Below are 22,098 nucleotides of genomic sequence, written 5' to 3' on the forward strand. Positions count from 1 at the left end.
GTAACATTAAAAATGTTAACACACACTATGAATATAAGCAACTATACACTTCATATATAAACGCGTTCGTTTAAATAATATTCATGTCCGTATCACAATATATTTATTTCGTGTTATTCGCGTAAACTATGGCTTTTAATCGATTAAATTGGCTATTAATTCAAACCGAAAAACGAAAAAGTGCATATTGGTTTACGTTTATTATAACTCCGAGGACAACTTGCTTTTAGAAAAAGAAGAAAACAGACAGACAGTCCAGTTTGCATTTTTACAGAAAATTCAATTGATATCGTTTTTACAGACACAGATCATTTGATTTTAATGAATGAAACTATTGCAAGCTAAAATATTCAAAATATCTGTTTGGAGCATTGCTTGATTTAGGTAAAACTCCCAAGCTACCACTGGGTGCCGCAGTCACGCAACAATAAGCTTTTGTCGAGACTATCTTTACAAAATCAAAGCTTCCACTGGGAAATCTCGTCAAACATCCGAATTAAAGCCCGTTGATGTTTTAATGTGTATATGATGTCTTATCAAACAGAATTACATGACAATTTCTTATTAGAATAGTCTACCTCTTTTAACAACCATTCTTTCTCACGTGCACACACATTCGATCTTAATCTAGTCGTATTGTTCTGAGCAGACTTCACTTCGGGTAGCGCACTTGATAGACTGCAGAATCCAGTTTTAATACAACGACCACAATTTGAATTTACAATTACTTTTTGAATTTACTGACAGAAGGCTACTTCAATAATTAAGGATGTAAACCAGTCGTTCGCACTGACTCATGTGTAGACATTATTGGATTACTGTACACAAAAATATAATTGAGTCCAAACATTTTATCATTGTCGGCCACCTAATCGAACTATCTATCTATCTATTTATCTATCTATCTATCTATCTGGCTTCTTTAAGATAAAACAGACTAATCTGTAACGCATTGGGAGGAAAAGGTAAAGGTACTCACTTTCAAAAATAAGGTCGACTAAATAATTAGTGAAAATATGACAATAATACTTGCTTTAAAATTATCACTGTAATCACTGCAAACCGAGTGCTGGTGCCTTACCATAAAATTAATTGAAAATAAGTGCGTCCGATATGCGTTTAGGCTAAAGCCTACATAGCTGTAAACATGCATCGATCGCCACTGACATATTTGTTTCCTAAGTGCGCAAAACAATGCCCATACACGCCCAGTTTTCGCGTGCTTATTAAGATATGTTTTGAGCACGTTAAAAAAAGGGTAGGCCTGTGTGTGTGTGTGTGTGTGTGTGTGTAAAAACACAGTAAAGAATATAACTATGTCCTGAAAAAAATGCCAAGTCCTACTCTATCACTTGAGTCTGTTGGTTCTTGAGTGGGGTCTTAGAAGGCAAGTATTCGAGTGACGGGTGATCTGTTTGATTTGTAGTGAACGTGCATAAAGATGGTAAGGCTACAAGTTCGGTTCAATCTCGTTTCCAGCCGACGTATGACAGGACAGGGGGAAATCGCGCAGATTGTATAATATGAAACTTCAGAAATAGCTTTGATGAGATTGTGTATAGGCCTGCATGTTGTTCGTATAAGCAGGAAAGCAAATAATTAGTTAAAAAATTAAATTTTATGTATGTATTTTTTTTCCCTCGAAAATACGAAAGAATTTGGTGTCGTAAACTATATTCTCGAAAATGGCAAAAAAAAACACACGGACCCTGACCGGTTGCAGTCTGTCAGTGGCACATCACAGGTAAAAATCACATCGGCGCGCAAAGTAGCCGACTCAAAATCATTCAGCCTGGTTAGCCGTGGAAGTCATGGGTCAGGGTTGGTAACCGCAATTGTCAGGGTTGGTAACCGCAATTGGTTGGTAATTTTCTTAATGAAAACAAATATCTGGAATATATGTGTATGTGTATGTGGGGGGGAGAGAGTGTAAGTTTAATAGGAGAAACGATTTTGATTATTCTGGTAGGGGTTTCTTCTAATTGTCAAAAGTACAGTCTAACCTATATCTTGCTAAGCCCCAAATACAGCTCCATAGTTGTCTACATGACAATGTCATCAAATAATATATTAATTTGTCCACGGATAAGGCGGACCATAGACTGTTATACATAATACACAAATTAATAATAATAATAATAATAATACTTTAAAATGAGCGACTAAAAATGAACGCGAGATGTAATGTATATAATGATGTGCATTGCCTGCGTCACCCACCTAAGACCATATTTAGTATGACTGTTCCATAATGTGCCTTTCTTGCTACTCATACAGTAAGACTGTGTATTATGAAACGAGGACTTCTAAATATTTTTCTATGCATAAACACACACACGCACACACACACACATATTATATATATATATATATATATATATATATATATATATAGCTAGCACCCAGACATACACCTTGAATTAAAAACAATTACATTAAAATACTTTTAGAAACATAAAAAATTAAAGTAAATGCGAATCTACCTTACAAATGAATCAATATTAAAACAGTACAGAGGCTGGAACCAACTGCAACGGAACTGTGAGAAAGGCGCAGTAGCTGTCTCATTATGCACTGACGATTTCCCCGGCAGAATTCTCCGCTTCTTCATAACACGTCCCCGGATTCTCATAACATGCAGCACACATGCTTGGAGCTTGGCGGAACAAATGTATATATAAAGTAAATGAAAGCTTTTAAATTTGCGAAGAAATAAATAGGTTCAGGGAAAAAAATAGTCCGTCTGTGGGAAGAAAGACTATGCAAGCAGGATTTGCATATTTTGATGTGCTAATTTCCGTAATGTATTTAAATATGGCTGCGCGTAGCAAATATACTAGACTACGTCATTGGACGTGACCTCGCTGCTAAACCACAACGTGAATCCCTTGGAGTCAGACGGATAAGTCTGCGATGGAAACCTGAATTTCGAGTGCAAAAAAGAAACCTTCAAGGCGAGCGCCGAGATTCTGAATTTCGCATTAAAATTTGGAGACAAAATCTATTATCACACGGGATATTATGAAACGATATAGTTTTAAGATAAAAACTAAGGCAGAATATTGAAATCAGATCAACAACATGTAATGGACACCAACGTGTAATCCAGAGCGAGTCAGCGTTATACCATATATAAATGCTCTCACTGGTTTTGTTAATAGGTATTGACATTTTGCCATGAATGGTAGCACAGAAGGCGCAAAAAGAACATCGGCACGTGGTGATATAATGTGAGGATGCAGTCAATAAATACACCTGTAGCCTACAGTATGAAGTTGGAACATACGAATATTGACATATAGCGTTTATATATAATCTTTGTTCTATTATATATTTTATATTTGTACACACAATAGACACTTGGTCGCAAAATGGGCCAATGGTACTGCAGAAAGAGAGCGAAACTTGGGTGTTAAGTTATGTAGGCTAGATGATACGTAAAGCCTATACCCACAATTAGTGAAAAGATACGGTTTACTTTTGTAATTAATAATCATCAGCAATTAAACTGCCTAAATTGAGCTGAAGGGAAAACTTTAAAAAAATGTTTTTATCAAGGATATTTGTGTACGTTATATTTAAATAAATGAAGGCTATTAATTATTGTATATATTACCAAATTAAACATATTTTCTTTATTTTACCGCCACACACACACACACACACACACACACACACACACATATATATATATATATATATATATATATAAACGATGCAATAATCTAGGCTTCTGTCAAACGTGCCTCAGTAAGGCTCAAAGATATGACTGTCTTCGTTGTCTGGGAACGATGCTATAGATGAACAATGGGTCGTCAGTTTATATCAGCCAACTAAAGACATGGATAACTTGTTTGAATTTCAGAGCACGTCCTTCTCTAAAAGGAGGGATGGACTATGCCTCGGCCAGCCCCCCAAAACTTGCCCACTCCCAGCACAACAGTTCACTTTTACATTTGGAGCTGAAGACAAATATGTTGTGGGAAAGTTTTCCCCCTCTCTCTCTCCCACCATCATGTGGTTGGAATATGCTCGATCTTAACGGTGCAGCCGAAGCAAGCGTAATGAGCAGAGAATTAGCGGCAATTTTAAATGAAGGCACGACGAGAAACGGATGGATTTTCAGAGGGAAGTCTTGAAAGAACTTTCCACATGTTCGAAATTCTTTATTCAGGGATGATTTTCATCAGGACTGCTCAAGCCACCAGCTGTAGAATATGGCACACATTTTGAAAATGTAAGTGCATACTTATTCATTTGGACTTAAATACAGTCTAATGCATATGCAGTGCAGTGAAGAGCGAATATGATACTGGACGTAGTGATAGTCCAAAAACAGTAACCTTTGGTGTCAATGACGGAACTTGAATCAGTTATTACGACTGCTTTTAATTAACTGTTGTTTCTGTTTGTATTCAGCATATTGTGACGTTGGATTGTTCGAAAACAATTTATTTCGTTTTTTGAGGAAACAAACTTCTGTAGTCTACTGTAAACATTTTATCGGCGCGTGACAAGTGTTTCCTTCAGTTTAGAAATGAAAATTTTACTCAACTCGTCAGGTCCAAAAGATGCAATGTCTTAGCCATTGTCACCAGCTGGCCACACTTCTCCAGTCTGGTAAGAACAGGTTCTTAGTGGGCCACGGATCACGTCCGCTCAGTGGCTAACACCATAGATTTCAGAATATACTCTACGATAGGGGCTCATTGTCTCGTTTACAAAAAGAATACTGTAAACATGCTAACACGAGAAACCTATTACATATGTATTCGTTGATGTAGTGTGTTGAGAGTTTCCTGTAATTTGCGTTGTAATGCAAATGTGCCACTTGTTTGCAGTTTACGTGATATGAGAATCAACGCATAATACGAAAGAAAACTGGGGTAATTCTTTCCTGTACAGTGACGTCACGGCAGCGCACTGATTAAACCATACATTTAGCTAATTAATGCAAGCGAGCTTGTACCAGCCTTTTTTTTTCTAGGGCAAAACAAACCATTATGACGACCTGAAATCGTCACTGCCCTACCCAATTCGAAATAAATGCAGACAAACACAGAAATGGACACTTTTAATAAGAACGGATTCATATTTTATTTTTGGAAATGTGTATGTAATGTTTAAATGGAATCTAGCAAGATACAAACAGCAAACACAACGACAACGTGTGTGTGTGTGTGACAGAGAGGGAGAGAGAGAGAGAAAGAGAGAGATTAAAACTATATTGCATATATGGATAACTGAAAATCTTACTGACATTCTGAAACTCATAGTGGCGCAAAACCAGATGTTTCCCCTCATGGAAGAAAGCACATTTTAAACGTGTGTAATGTCTATCATGGAGAACGAACGGCTGCCATCAAATTTTAGTAATAAGTATTCTGAAAGAGTTCTGTTGCTTAGCGTGTCACAGGGTTTCGCAACTGGCAAAAGAAGGACACTAATGACGCATGTGCACAACTGTCATCAGTTGCTTCCTATCCCTTAATTACTGATGGGATTCATAATGCTCAGCCACTGAGCAACGCACATGCGCCAACTAGTCATTGCAACTGGGACCATTACAGTTATACAGACTGTAGAAAACGTAAAGAAGAAACTAATTCATATACCTAAACGTCATAAAATCCTTTTCATATAGCAACGGTAAATAAATACAGACACTAGCAATAGGCAAGGATAGCAACAGACAATGATAAAAAAACTTAGAAACTAAACAAAAACGATCCCAAATCACTGAAATGTGTAGTTACAAAGACAGTCTCCTAATTCAGCATGTTTATATAATCTACTTTGGAGCGTAACAATCGGATACCGTAAAACTACCCTACTCTATTGTTAGAACATTGAGTGTGCCAAATTGTACCGCTGGAAGTCCTACACTTGCTTGAGGAACACACACACACACACACAGAGAGAGAGAGAGAGAGAGAGCGAGAGAGAGAGACTGTATGTAGCAGACATAGCCTACTGTAGCGTTATAATTGTTAGAAAGGGAGGAGAGAGAGTAATGTGGCGTGTTTGAAAAAGGCCATCAAGAAATATTATAGCGATTACCTTTTTAAAAAATCTAACAGCTACCCACATTTATTATCAGGAACAACATAACGGTGACAAAATCAATTTAGATTTAGATGTTTTTTTTTTTCATTAAAGATCAAAATGAAAAACGAGCTAACGCAGTAGGCTACAACCTGTGATCGGTAGTCTAAATTGCAGGTGATCGCAAAACCTGGAATTCGCTTCCGCACTTATACACACGAGTCTTGTTTAGACTATTATCTGTACAGACGATGAAAACGGTTTGGTGAGGTTCTCCTGTTTTGAGGTGTTTGGTGTATTACGACTACACGCGGAAGTATGTCACAGATAAGATAATCGTCTCTAAGCGGATATGTTATTGTCACGATAATGAATAATATAGGCTACTATACAATCAGAACGTTGAGATTGAGCTCGCGTGTGTGAGGTAGACGCTCCTTAACAAACGCCTTCTGAAATATGCATTTGAGCAAGGAATGCAGTGTCTTTTCGAGATACAGTAAGCTGCGGTAGCAAATGCGTCAAGGAATGGCACCAATATACTGTCAGCTAAATAGCATCGGACGAGGTTTGGGTGTGTATGAGTGTGCAACTTACGAAAAAATAAAACCTACCTTGTATTACACCATTCCTTGAGGAGAAACAACGTACTGTTTTACGGCATATGAGAAAAGTATCAGATGTGAATGTATTCGAATACCTGTAAATCCCTGTAGATATTCTCCATACCTATTATATGAGATATGAGGTCATTAAAATATCACACCAAAGCCGACTACCAATGCAATAATACGCCGACTCACTGTGTTACTTGGACCCATATGATCAATAAACCAGGCCGGGATATGTGTATAGCATCTGATCAAGAAGAGAAAATGCGAGAAGAGAAAATGCATCCCCGACTGGAAATTACAGCAATCTTCGTGCAAGAAGACGGTTTACAGGCCACGTAACAATATTCCTTTCTTGGGTTTTTAGAACGTTGAGGGAAGAAGAAATGATTCCAGTCCCCTTGGCAATGGCGCGCGAGACCGCTGCTCACTCATGCATTTAACTAAATATAAACGTGCACTTGAGACTTCTCACAAAATCATCATTACCATACACTCCCGCGGTCTGGGACCTTTGACCTCGTCGGGTTGGTCCAGATTTTGGTACTGCAAGCCCCCCCCTCCCTCAATGATGGCCCTTTTTCCTTCCAGACCGTTGGCAGCGACAAGCAGGAAGGACGGCATCTCTCTCTCTCTCTCTCTCTCTCTCTCTCTCTGCGGTGTTATGCTCGGAGACCCATCGCGAGCTCTCCTCGCTCATTACGTGCAATTAAGTTTCATCTGGGATTTAAAAAAAAAAGCGTCAGCAGCATAATCGGAAGCGACGGCGAAATATGATTCTTATATCTTCTCCACGCTTGATTCTGGAACAGGAGCATACATTTTTCCCCCACAGTATACTCAATTGACTGGCTACGCAGGATTTTGTTCGTACCACAACGTGTTACTACAGGCAACGGAATATTTTGTGAGAATTATCCGATTTACAATACAAATACAGGCCTGTCCAAGGATGGCTAATTCGTAATTTTGTAAATCGTATCGTACCTCGTCATTGATTGCTCATAGGCTACACTTCATGCCAATTGGATGAAATCCCTTGGATAGGATTTTCCTTCGATTGGAAAGCTAATTTTTAGAGGGAAAAGTTCGGCTAAACTTTGAATGACAGCGATCGCAATCAAGGGCGGATCCGTTTTTTTTTTTTTTGGGAGGTGGGGGGGGGGGGGGGGGGGGGGGGGGTGGTTTGGCTGTAAAAACAATACCACGGAGAGAGGATTTAAAACTTTTTTTCAAGGACGTCAAATGCAAAACGTTGGAAACATTGCATGGAATACAGTTGAAGGATGGGAAGTGGGTTGTTATCTTTGGTTATCTAGCTGTATGAGTGTGTTGGTCGTCATAAAGCTAGATAACCGAAAGTAAAAACTGCTTCCAGGATCATCGTGGACTCTGGGAGGATGTTAAAGACCTTAAAGAAGACATTCCAAATAAGATATAAGACAAAAAAGGTTGGATTGACTGTTTGAAACCACAATTTTATAAAATCATAAAAATAGGTGAAATTGAAAGGGATGCTAAATTTGGATATATAAATGCAGTAACATTTTAACGCCTAGGTGATAGCTGTTAGTTGTTCTCACTCAAGAAAAAATATAACATTTGTGAAGTTTGATTAGTCTCTTGAATAATAAGTCACGCGGCGGGTACACTCTCTCTCTCTCGCTCTCGTCCCCCCCCCCCCTCTCTCTCTCTCTCACACACACACACACACGCAAGCAATATCTGAATTTTAATTTTCAACATACAACTATAACAACAACAATAATAATATACTAATTTATTTACTCATTTATTTTTATCATTTAAAAAAAAAATCACTTCCAATGGCTTCCATCAAGGAACAGGGCCAAACAGACCCTTGTCAAAGGACCCGTAGCATTGAAATTAAATTGAACATGGAGGAACACGCGCGCGCATCCATTACTTTTTACTTCGGCGTGATCGACTCTAAATAGGAAACGGCCTCACAAACTGAAATAATTAGGACGTAGGTGAACCCGACAAAAATGGAATGGGTAGGGAGAGAGGAGTTGGCCTTGCTTAATTGATTCCGTTAAACGGACTGAAGGAGATGTGAACGGCCGGAGCCTCCCATTCCCACGCTCGAGGGCAAGTGGCAATGTTGTGCAGGGGCTGAATATGACAGACAGCGCTGTCAGAGTTGGGGGTGGGGGCGACCTAGGTCATGAAAAACCACTAGAGTCCCAGACTCATCTGCATCACTTAAGAAGGTGGCAATGTTTCCCACCCACAGCAGACGCTGGTTCCAAATTTGGAGTGGCAACAGTTAGAATTTTTAATAAGAGTGCTTAATTAAGTGTGTGTACGGAACAGAAAAAAAATTGATGTTTTAAAAACATTCAATCGCGATAAGAATTTATTGGCAGCGACAGAAAGGAAAAGCAAATCAAAGCGTAGTTTATTCATATTGTAAATCTTGCGCAAAGAATGCTGGCTGAAATTGATTTTGAACTTGTCACAACATGGTACAAGTTCAACATGGTACACGGAATTATTATTATTATTACTATTATTATTATTATTATTATTATGTCCCACCTAGACAGGTGTTTGTCGTTTAAACGAAGAGTACAATATACTGCATTCTAAATGCTTACTGACCGTGACTTCATATAGATATTTGAAGGATGCGCTATTTGTAGGCTATATTTGTATAGTAACATCACTGCTACAAGTTAAGTGTGGTTAAAGATGACAAACAGATGCATCTATGCGTTTAAGGAAGAACACTAACCATAATTTTACTGGGGACGGTTGTGCGTTACTTGGACTTGACCGTGAGTACACGTGCCTGACGACTGACCCTTCATGCCCTGTAGACCATATAGCCTACTTTGGGGGTTGGTGGGTTGTTACTTCGTTTTCAAATTTTGTTTATTTATTTTATTTTCTTCTTCTTCTTTTTTTTTTTTTTGGGGGGGGGGGGGAGGGGGAGGGGGTGTTTAAATTCACATAGAGTAAAGCTCATTGTCAAATTCTTTACCGTATTTTCACAGAGATGGTATATATATAGCCGAATCATACCAAAAAAATATTATATCTATTTCACGATTATGTAGCCTACTATTGAAAAGATGTGTAACTAAATATATATATTTTAAACAACCGGTCTATCGTTGCTCCTTAAGTCAAGAAAGGTGTATTGGGAAAAATTAAAGAGGTTAGAAAGTTCGTTGTAAAAAAAAAAAAAAAAAAAGCAAGGATTAGGTAATTTCTCTGTTTTCCTAAAGTGTGGGGTCAGGAGCTGCTAATGTATACGGACGTGCTATCTATTTATCGTACACTACGATTCGTAGTGACTAGATGCATTGAGCAAATTATTTACAGAGGACAGAAGACATTTCACGTTCAGTTTGCTTTTAGGGTGTAGGCCTATGTTACAAAATTAAAAGTGTGAACCTGGCAAGAGGCTGCGAAGGTTGCGGATTGTTTAAAAATACCGTTATACTTGAGAAACAATCCCAGACAGAACACGTCTTTTCGTAGACTCCCTGCTTTAAAAACCGTACTCTCAAACAGAATGTGTTTGCTATTCAAATGAGAACATAGTTCTGGTAACTAGTGGGTTACCAAGTGTTACAGGGCCTTTCAGTCATTGAAATAGCTGATTGTGACTAGTGTCCTTTCCTTACTGTACAAGCTTCAGCAGTTAAGGTCTAGAATCGAAAGAAGTGTTGGAAGTACAACAATAAGGCAAATGCTTATCAAACGCTTAGAATCTAACACTTTTAATGTAACTGTACTATATGTGTGTAAAAAAAAAAGACAGCCCCGTTCCCTACCTTGTACAATTTCTGTTGGACATTTACGTATACAGTATATGCTGCAATTCTAGGCCATTGGGAATGATATGAAGCACACAGCTTTTATAATCATCGTTTGCACATTTGAAGTTTGGTTCATCCTGTTTCAATCTCATTTGAATAAAAATTGATATGAGCTAGTAGGTTTATGTGTTTACAGTAACATGTAGGACTTCATCAAAATCTTTAAAATGAAACCCAGACAGGTCTCAATAAAAAATGTCAAAGGACTAGTTGCGATCGTATTCAGAAAATTACCCTGAACATTGAAGTTTCACACTGCAATTATCAGTAGGATGCATTGTTTACTGTGTTAACTTATCGGCAAACCTTTTAAACACTGCTTTCCTCTGCAGGGCAACCTTCACAGCTGAACATTTACTATGATAATAATAACAAGTTATACTCTCACGCACAATGGGCTAATCACAAAAATAAAAACAGGCACTATTTCACAAAAGGCACTGGCCTCACACAACACCAGTTTTTTTTAAATCAGCCAAACTTTACAAATATATATATATAAAAAAAGTATTTTCAGTTGGAACTATGGGGTATGTAGATAGGACATACAGATTTTCAGGCCACTTGACTAACTTGGCTGAAAAATCTGTTTCTCAAATTCCTCAAATTACCTTTATCAAGTTGTAGATTTCAAGGTAAAACGTATTTCTGAGCTAGTACTATAAAACAAAGCAGCATGTGGTAATGTAGGTTCCTGGGTTGATTCCTTTGTTGCTGAGATTTTCTTGAAATGTTTAATGTTGCGGAGTTCTTGACAAATACTCATGAAGTTGGGGGTACTGCTATTGGCTTTTCAATATGCTGGTGTCTCAAGACCTGAACTTGAATGTGCCAACAACCCCTAGGCCCCAGAAGACTGGTTGCCCCAATGCATTGGAATGTTTCATAAAAGTTGTGTGTGTGTGGGGTTTGGGCTCAGTTAATGCGACAAATGATTAATGGACTTCTGTCTGTCTTTTTGTGTGTGTGTGTGTGTGTGTGTGTGTGTGTGCGCGTGTGCATGTGTATCTGTGTGTGTGCACTCATTTGTGTTTATAATTGATAAATCTGTTACTCAACATGTTAGCACACGACACAGCAATTCAAACTTCTTTGATAAATACAAAACCCAGGGCACTGTACAAAGAGTTATAATGCTAAGAGCTATTATGGGTCAATTACTTATACTGAATACTGAATTCAAAAAATTAAGATATTTAATTGTGGATATGTGGACAAACATTAAAAACATTATCTGGTTAAATGAAAATCTGGTAAAATTAGTGACAGGTCAATTAAAGCTATATGTGTTTGTGTGCGTTATATATATATATATATATACATATATACATATTATCAGGTATATGGGGTGAAAGCTGTTAAACAAGCAACCCTTTGGTGTGAAGTAAATACGCCCATCTCTCGGATCTTGGCGCACCTCTCCTGTGTGCAATGGGCTTCCCCTCCTCTGATTGGTGTTGCTATGGAAACAGTGTGGTGAGCTCACAGTGCACGTGCTGGAAACTGTAGTGGTGTAGTAGGTCAGGCTGCTGGCAAACATAATGCTTGCAGAGAGCAAGGATGTGTCTTATGTAGAGTGAGATTTATAATTTTTTAATGTATTTTACTGGTATTTCATGGAACATTTTATATTGAACCCTTGCTATATGTACGTATATATGACAAAAAAGAATATATTTCATATAAGGCCCAATGTAAGCTTATTCTGATATTAAATTATTCTGACATTATAAAAGTATATGCATGACGCATGTCCAATAAAATTAAACAAATAAGATGTACAAATATGGGGGTATGTAAATGCAATCTTGTCTTTAAATAGTCTGTGTCACATTAGAGTTATTATGAACAAAGTGATGTAAGTAGTTGGCAAAATAATAAACTGAGCCCAGCCTCTCTCCTGTCATCACGAGTTACCCCAGGTCTCAAAATAGAGAGAACACAGACCCGTAGGGCACATCCAGCCCTTCTCTCTCATTTTATTAATCGCCATCTGCAACATTAATAATTGGCATTATTATTTTTTTTTTTTACCAAAGTGGTTCCTTTTAATTGCCTTTAAACATGGCGCAACAGGTCAGTAGTCCTTAAAATCAAAGCTTTGCTGGTTATTGGTCCCACGAGGTCTCAGGGAGGATTAAGAGAAGGCCAGTGCAGGAAGTGATTCAGACCCATCGTTGGAGGCATTTGGGCATCTGTGTGGAATGCTTTTCTCCAGCCCCCTCCCCTCTTTTTTATTTTATTTTTTAGAGCAAATGCACTTTAGTCTCACTGTAATCTGGGTGCTAGAGTTTAAGGCTTCCTGTTGTTGTGTCACTGTCTCCATGGAAAACTGCTTGATAGGAGAATGTTGGCATGCTTTTGGATGGAAGGGATGCGTATTGCTTGCATTTCTTTAGTTATGGTTGGGAGGGTTCCTTAACCCCAGTAAAAAAGGGACTGGATTGAATCTGTCCTTAACTTTGATTCACAATAAAATAATTTTTTTTTTTTTTTTCCCAGTTTGGCAAATCCAGCTGATACCACAAATAACTAGCAAGACTGTGTTTGTGCGAAAAGGAATGCTAGCATTTATTTGTAAATCAAAGTTAGTGAGAAATGTTGATTGAATCCAAGCCAATGTGTCACAAAGTATTTAAAATACGCCTTTCTGATTAAAGCAAGCAGGTCCAAGTGCTCAGTTTGGGAGTCAGCACAGCATTAGTGCACCTCACACATGAACCCGGGGCCTAGAGCTGCTTCTACACCTACACACTACACACTACTGTGTGTGTCTGAATGGAAACCCCAGTGCTTTACTTTACTATTTTGGGGTACAGCTGTCACCCGATCTTTAAGGATAGTTTTCTATATATAATATCATCTGCTTTGTAAAAGGTTAAAGGAATTTAGTATAGGTGGATGAAATCAAATGTGTGGCAAAAAGATGTTTTTCAAATGTGAGCTTCAAGATTTATCATTTCAGAAAAAAAGTGAAGGTCAATTCATGAAATTTATCTGCAAGTGTTTTTAATCATATTTTAATTCATTGTGGGACTGTGCTTACTTAAGATTAAATTAATAATTTTTTCTTTGATATTCAGACTAATATTTTGAAAAAAAAAACCTATTATAAAAATATATATTCTCTCACACTAATTGTCAGCTTTTCAGATGACTTGTGGATGATGTAATGCCACCATAAGTGTACTATTCACCAACATATTTTAACTGCTGCTGATTAATTAATTGTTCATTTTTGTATGTAAAACCTGTACGCGATTAGAATGTTGGTGACCATGCTGGGGCTGAAATCCCATGAATTAAGAAAGCATGTCTCTTTTCTAAATTTAAAATTGACAGTGTTTATATGAGCCAACAAGAGTGGAAAATATACTCTTTCATTGTAAAATGTACTATTCCAAAAGTGATTTCACCCTTTTTGCTGTGCATACCTTAGTGTTGCCCTTTGTACAGTAATATTTAATGGGATAATATGCCATCTACAATGCTTTGAGTACCAACTGTAAATTGGTACTGTAGCTTTGTCCAAGCCACCAGTAAATGCTGTGTTTATTGTGTGTTTAAACTATATCGGCACCCTGCAGTACGATTTCATAGCCAGAAGATGAAATTATATAAATTATATATTCACATCAATTATGTATTCATCCTGATTAATTCCAAATATCTGAGAGTCTGGGCTTATCTTTTTAACTGACCTAAACACATGTATGGGTGTGATGCTAGAATTAAATTAGAGTCTTCTTATACACACATAGTCATAATAAGACAGATTTCATAAAACTGCAGGCTAAACAGACCTTTAATTAAGAGCTATATTGCTGATATGGTAAAGACAAAACAATAAGAGTCTGAAAAATGCAGAATTGTTAAGTAAGAAAATGATTTCTTTGTCAAGCTCCTCCTCCTAATGAAGATCATCATGGCTTCTTTGTTTACACCGACTGCCGATTATTTTGTAATTAAACATCAAATTGTCAGTGCCCTGGTATTGCAAAGTCATATTTATCTGAGCATGAAAAATAAACCCTGTGTGAATTTAGCCACTTTGAGAAGAATGTGATCGGAAATGGCTGAAGCAAATACAAGTGCATTTGCACAAAGGCTTTATTAGAACAGTGAATTATAAATTCATTAGAATGTAACCCCACGTGCCCTGTATAACCATGAAAGTATTTGGGGGGGGGGGCGGGGGGCACAGCACTGTAATGTCTTGCTTGCTGCTGAGGCAATACTTGCAATATGCCACCATCTTATGACTTTGACAGTGGTGAACAAGGGGGTAGACCTAAAATGTCTGCTGGCACACACATACACACACCGCTCGGTTTGCATGTGTCACTAAACAATGAGTGCGCGTTGCTGCGAATGCCGTTTTCTAATTAGCGTCACGGCTCCCCATGCATGCCATGCGCCAGATTTGCATGCATAATTCACAGGACTCCAAATCACAGTGTTGCTGCTGGTAGCATCCTGTCCCTGACATACCCAAGGTGAAGTGAGCAATTATTTATTTTTTCTTCAAATAATTATACTGGAATTTGCAGATAACCGTGTCAGACGATGCCTTTGAAACAGCTGATTTTCTTTTTCAATATTGTGATGTGTGTGTGTGCATGTCGTTTGTACATGTGTGGCTGCATATGGTTTGTTTCCATGAGCACTGGGAGTGGCACGCTGCTTTAGCCATTACTGTGCCACAATCAATAGAAGCGTTACATATACCCACCAGAATTTCTGACTGTACTGTCTTTTTAGAGGCAGATATTTGATTTTGCGATTGCTCACTTTTTTTATATGGACAGAAGAGCAGATTTGGGATTGGATGGTTCATACTGTCATGTCTTTCTTAAAACAAGCAGAAGAATAATTTGCAACATTTGGAATTTCTGGGAGGTGCATTCACCGCCCAACTGCACAATTATTCTGTCATTCTGGCTCAATAGCACATCACAGCAGAATAAGGGAAAGCTATGAGCAGCATAAAAGGTAGTATGTTTGTGACAGCAGATGCCAGCCGCAATGCAGAAATTGGCAATACTAAATTCAATACTATGCACTTAAAGTGTATACAATTCCGTATAGAGAAAAACAATAAGCCATATGGCATAATACAAAAAAACAGACATATCCTGTGGTGTGTGTGTGTGTGTGTGTGTGTGTGTGTGTATATATATATATATATATATATATATATATATATATATATATGATTTTCTTTGGAAACATAGTCACATGTATCTCATGACAGGCAGAATATAAGTTCACCAAGACAAAGCATATGCGTAAATGGTACATTTTATGTTGAATGCATTATAAAGGATGCTTTTTAGTATTTTTTGCATGCCAATATGTTTTTTGATTGACATATGCTTTAAAAAAAAATTTTTTATGAGTGAGTCTACTGTGATGTGTACTGTGATGTGTCTGTTAAAAGCACAGCCTGTCTTTTTTTCATGTAAAGGCTCTCCTGGGCAAGGCCATTTAAACTGGTGGCTTTTAGTGAATCCTACAGGGTAGCCTACCTTATTCCTTCTCTCGTTATGGTTATTTCAGAGGACTTGGTCAAGGCTGAAATGATCTTGTGGATGCTGCCATTTGCATTTAATTCCATCTTGGAAGTCACGAAAGCCCATATGCCAAGAAGCTGGCATGCAAACAGGGAGACCTGTTCAATAACATGTTGCTGCATGCTACCGTCATCACCCCTCCAGCTCTGTCTTTCCATATTAAAAGCTCAGTGGTTCAAGGATATCTTTCTGAAAATGTGAGAGCTTCAGAAAAGATGCTCCTGCTCTTTTGACTTCCATGAGTGTGAGATCTTGAACCAAGTGACACGTGTATACACATTCTGGTACCTGCAAATTCCAGAGCGACACCTCATAGCCACAGAATTCAGAAGAGCAGGAAATTCTTTGCTCAAGCTCACTTGGATTAGATGAGATTTCATCTTGATTAGGAGTGAATGTTCAGCCAGACTGTGAACGGAAGATGCTGAGCTAATTGCTGCTAAATAAAAAAGTGTAAACAGCATGTAGATAGCTGAACGTGTTTTATAATAGCTGTGAACACATAATTGGTATTGTACGACATTCAGCCAAATTAACATAGGAGAATCTCAAGCATTCACAGTGAAAAGTGATGGATGTGTCCTGATCAATTTTAGCCAGTTTAAAGTCTTTAGAAATGGGTGGGAGAAAAAAAATGTGTTTGTGTGGATAATAACACTGCCTAGGCTCCTGCTATTTTTACAGCCTTGTGTCTTGAAATAGCTTCTTTTTTACATTTGTCTACACATTTTATACTGTGATTTTATACTAAAATCTATATTCTGTGATGGGATCCCGTGGTCGTGTGCAATAAAGTGTTGAATTTGTAAAGAGAGATGTAATGAGACCAGCTGCCCCATACGCCTTAAAGAAAAAAATGAAAACAACCCATTTTTGTTAATGCCATAATATAGTACAGGTTTTCTGGTTGCTCATTCCATAGTATGCTCGTTTGGTAGTATACTATGGTTCATTAGTTGCTCATGCTGTAGTATAGTACAGGTCATTGCTTTCTCATGCTATCGTACAGTATGGTATAGGTCATTGCTTGCTCATGCCATAGTGTAGTACAGGTTTTCCCATTGAGCTTGGCTGGGCACCTACAGGACTCCTCCATGTTGTCTTCCCCATCTCTGCATTCAGAACACGGCTCAGAGTGCCTTCCTTCCCCTTCAAGCCCCACCTCCACCCTGTCAGACTCACTCTCCAGAGCAGGAACACCTTCCCAGCCACAGAAAAGCCACATCACACTGCCATTTCGGTTCTGCAGGCACCCAGGGCTACCCAGGGGCAGAAGAAAATAAGAACCTTAGAGACAGTATTCTTGGATGTGGCCGAACATTCAAAAAGATTTTTATTAGATTTTCTAAAATGTACACAGTTTTTTTTTTCCATTTTATTTCTGGAAATGACCAGCCTCTGGCCTTGTACCCCTTATCATTCTCTCCACCCAGCTCCCAAACCCCAAACCCTCACAATGAGTCACTTGTTGATGACCCCCTAAGCCACTCCCCAAAGATTTTTTCCCTAGTGACACTGAAATTTGAAATGATGATACAACACACCATTACCATCAAAAGTGCAGCAAACCTTGATGTCCTTCTCCTGATCAGTTTGGATCTCACTCGCTTAAGAAGCACATGGTCTCCACACAAAAACAGTACTGATTCGCTGCAGGCAGTCATTCTGCCCTTGGACTCAGAGTTATCGGACACCTTCATTGTTGTAGCAGTTGTTTTGACACCTGTGGTTTATTCTGCGTTCTTGATTTGCATTGGGGTCGGGTATGCATACGAGCATACTTTCACAGGTGCTGTGAGATGGGAATCAATCCCTGTAAAATCATATTGTGTTGCACTTTCTTCTGCAAATGCTCTCAAATTTTTAGCCCTAAATCTTAGTCATCAGTTACTGTCTTCTACCTAGAGCTTTCCAATAAATGTTGAGTATTCATACACTATAATGTGAACGATACAACCTTGCTCAGGTTTTCATTGATGAAGAAGCTGCCACACAGCAATTAAAGACAAATAAATCCACACTCGCTGAATGAAATCAATGAAATATCAGTAGCATGCCATTCTGTCATCTACAAATGTCCATGACTTCTGAGCACCAGGGCTGAAGAAAACCATTCAGGTCTAATACATTTCCACATTCAACTAACTCTTTGCGCCATGTCAGAGTGTACAGTAACATCTCTGGTTTCCCCAGAGTGATTATAAACAATAAAAATATGTTTTTCCATTTTTCTCCAGTCCACGGCATAACAGTCCAAATTAAAATCACCACAGGTTGTTATTTACTCCGGAGAATATTCACACATTTGTGAAAATCTGAATATGATCTCCCATGACCATTAAAGGCATCTCTGAGCTACACTATGGCGTTCCATGAGTCAGTGAGTGTGTGTGTCATACTATTTTATCTTTTATGTAGCAAAAATAAAATGCTAGGCTACCTTTCTATGGTGAATTTCAAATACATGGTGAACTTTTTTTTTTTTTTACATACTATACTGTCCATTACATATACACTTAGATGAGTGTATATGCTGCTGGATTTATTCAAAGAAATTTAGAGAAGAACATCTATCAATCTCTCTCTCTCATTACAGTAAGGAACGTTTGTGCTGCCAGTCAGTGTAATACTTGGGTCATTAGTCATAAGACGTGATGTCATGGAAGTTCAAGAATATATGTCAAAGGCATACATTCATGCAGTTTATTTTTTTCAGGGACTGAAATGATGAATATACGTGACAATGTTATCTACACTATGCATGAAAACTATGTAAAATATGGGTGAAATTTGTTTGGTAAAATTCATGAATAATGCACCAAATTGCAACCATCACTTTGATAAACAAGGGCTTATCTAAATATATATCTGAAATATTTTAGACAGATAACTAATATCTTTCAGTGCTGGTTTTAAATTATTAGGTTTCTCATAAAGTTCCATAATTTTTCATATGTCATCACATTTAATCAGCATTACATCTGTATGCTTTATTTTTGACATTTGGTGATAAATATGAATACATATGAATTCCAGAATGAAAGACAAAAAGTTTATTTTGTCAATGAGGGTCATTTTGTTTTGGGTTAAAATAAACATTTTATATAAGTTTGATTTTATGCAGTGTAATGCCTTCCATCATGAAGTGCTTAACAAAAACCACAAATTTTCAATTATACACATGTTTGGGGTACTGACAGTCATGGCATTACCCCAAAGCAATAATAACACCTCTGCATGGATAAAATCCTTTCAAATTTTTATTTTGACTTGGTTCAGTTAACCAGCAGGAAGTTTCAGACAACCTGACTTTCATACTTCATTAAAAAAGGGGGCTATGCAAATATAGAATGTAATGAGAACAACAATTCTGGGAAAAACAAGACACAAACAAGACACAAGTTAGTTGCATAGCAAGATATGTTAGCCATGTTAGCCATGTTTTTGTTCGGCTCACTACGTACGATAATGTAACAACACAAGCAGGAACATACACTTTGCTAGGCAAATTAAACCTACTATTCACCATCTTATGCCAGATGTAGCAAGGCATCTTCCATAACAGCATCATCTTGTGGTTGATCGCTTGACTGTATGTCATAAATTAAGTCTCACTAGTTACTAGCATCTAGCACTGAACTGTGTCAACTATATATGCTCTATGCTAGAAATCCTCTAAACTAGAATCTATGAGTGGGTTGATTATTTCTGATGTATTTGTATAATTAACATGCAAATAAACATTTGTAAAAGAAACGTGTCCATCTTGTATGTGCAGCTATACATGACGTGCTTCAACAAGCTGTTCGCAATGTTATACACTAGCATGAATGCTATGTATGGTAGCACCAATGTTATCTATGGACCTCGGGTAAGGTTCAAAGATAGCTAAAGTATTTTTCACATATATTGACATTATGAACAAAAATCTGATCGGACATTGCTCAGCTTCCTGCTTGTTGTTGAGCAGTGATTATTTGTCATCTGAGAGCAACCATAAACCATAAATTGGTAAGAATAATATTTTGGTAAGACACCTGTAGTTTACAGAGTTCAAAATGCAACATATCACAATACATCACTTTGTGAAAGGACCCAAAGCTAATAATTGAGCCGAACTAGCCACATCATCTGCAGAGATGTATTGTGCAACCAGGCAACCAGAGCCATGGCGTTTATGCGCGATGTATAACTCATTTGCATATCAATGGAATGCCCACACCTGTAAACCGGGCTCGGGTCAGAGACAGGGCTGTCGAAAATATAGCAGTTTTCAAGATGATCGATTTTTTGATAGTTGATACTCAAGTGTAATATGAAAATTATAAGACATCAGGTTTCCTCAATTTTTACAAAAAAATCCCTGAGTTTTGGGAATTCTGCTCATGGATGCAGGTTCATCACATCACAGATTTTGTTTGGAAAGTACTGTTATCACATTCAACTGTCACTTAAGTCAAATTTCTATTCATATCTCATTATTGCAATTAAATCATTTAATTAAGCACAAATATTTCAGGCTAAAAGCGGAAAGAACAAAATTTAAGTGAAATCTCTTCTTGTCGTATTGTCATGGTGAGGTGAATCCTGATGGCTTCTTTTGCCCACGGAGTTGTTCCTTAATCCAGGTGAATTTGTGAAAGGTCTGGGGTCTGCTAATTTAGCAGACAGAGCCCATTACTAATAGCTGCCCATCTGCCAGGAGCGCTCATTTGTTTAGCGCGTTACAAACAAACAACTGCATGTATTTTTCATAATTTTCTTTAATTTTTTTTGCTGTTTCTGAGAAACCTCCCACCCTCCCCACCTGTCCACCAGCTCAGAGCTGAAGTCACACTTGAGTGAACCAAGCCAGCCCCCGTCAGCTAATTCCGCTCAGCGCCCTGGCTTCACAATATGGGTACTTCCTGTAAGCAGTTTTGTTCTGGTCATTTTCCTGTGACACTCTCCTAATCCCTGCCGCAGAATGTCAGGTCTGTGTGGCGTGATGTGCTTTCTGAATGTGCCGCAACAAGCCAAAGCTCTCAATAGGGCTGTGCTGTGGGTAAGCAGGGCCACGAGCCTTTCACTCCTTGATGGCGAATCCATCTCGGCTCGCTCTAAAATCACTTTTGACTCTCTGGCCCACCTTAAAAACCCTTTTGGTTCTTTGACATTTCACAGAAGCTGTTATTTTCTCTAGCGTAAGGACATGCCAGACTGTGCAGAATGTTGGGCATTGATAGTGTAAGTTCGATCACATTCTGCTCTTGGAACAATTATTGAGTTGTTCGTATATTCGTATATTTAAGTTTTCTGGAAAAAGCCAACCAAATGTTTAGCCAAATTAGCTTAAATTGACCAGGTAGCTTCCATTTTACTGTTAGTTACCCCTTTGAGAAAATGAATCAACCCATCAGTCAAAAAGGCGAGATTAAAAACAGTGCTCTCAACTGTAAATTGCAGGAATTGTTTGGACAGACAGGATGTCTAGTGTATATGTGAAAATGTTTCAGCTCTTGCCATCATTACTGCTGTCAATGTGAAAATACAAACAAAAGTTTTACACTGAGCGAAGGTAAAATGGCGGGCTGCCGCCATGACTTAAAGTGCCATGGCAAAAGCACTGTGGTCACTGCATGTTGTAGAGGCTGTCTTCCAATAAAATCATTCCACAGTGCTTTGAATGCAAAGTATGAACAGTGCCATATAAATAAACCAATAAAAAGTTGAAATCTCTGGGACATTGGTACTACACACGCGAGGCTCTCCCGAATCTCTCTCTAACGTGAGGCCCGACATGGTGGCTAGGTGCTGCTGAAGGCCCATGGGGCGGGGGGGGGGGGGGGGGGCTGCACGTTTATTAAATATCGTTCACACAGCCAATCTCAGATCTTCGATACAGGCTGCTGCTGCTGCTGCTGGCGCCAGCTCCAGGGACCCTGACGGAAACTCTCTGATGAGGCTTTGACAAGGGGCCACGTCGTTAGCGCCGCGGAGCTTTGCGACAAAACTTCAGCATGCGCCTGCTGCACATCT

At 38.3% G+C, this 22,098-nt stretch overlaps 2 long non-coding RNA genes across 2 annotated transcripts in view; one reads left to right on the forward strand and one right to left on the reverse strand.

Moving 5' to 3' along the window:
• Positions 1-22,098, reverse strand: part of LOC118212398 — a 190,871-nt gene that overhangs the window by 113,491 nt on the left and 55,282 nt on the right. The window lies entirely within an intron of this gene.
• LOC118212397 overlaps positions 3,752-22,098 on the forward strand; it is a 51,587-nt gene continuing 33,240 nt past the window's right edge. The window contains exon 1 of the long non-coding RNA XR_004762211.1: positions 3,752-4,237. This is a non-coding gene — a long non-coding RNA (uncharacterized LOC118212397). The remainder of the gene's footprint in view (positions 4,238-22,098) is intronic.

The sequence above is a fragment of the Anguilla anguilla genome, chromosome 14 (assembly GCF_013347855.1).
Source record: "Anguilla anguilla isolate fAngAng1 chromosome 14, fAngAng1.pri, whole genome shotgun sequence".
NCBI lineage: Eukaryota > Metazoa > Chordata > Actinopteri > Anguilliformes > Anguillidae > Anguilla > Anguilla anguilla.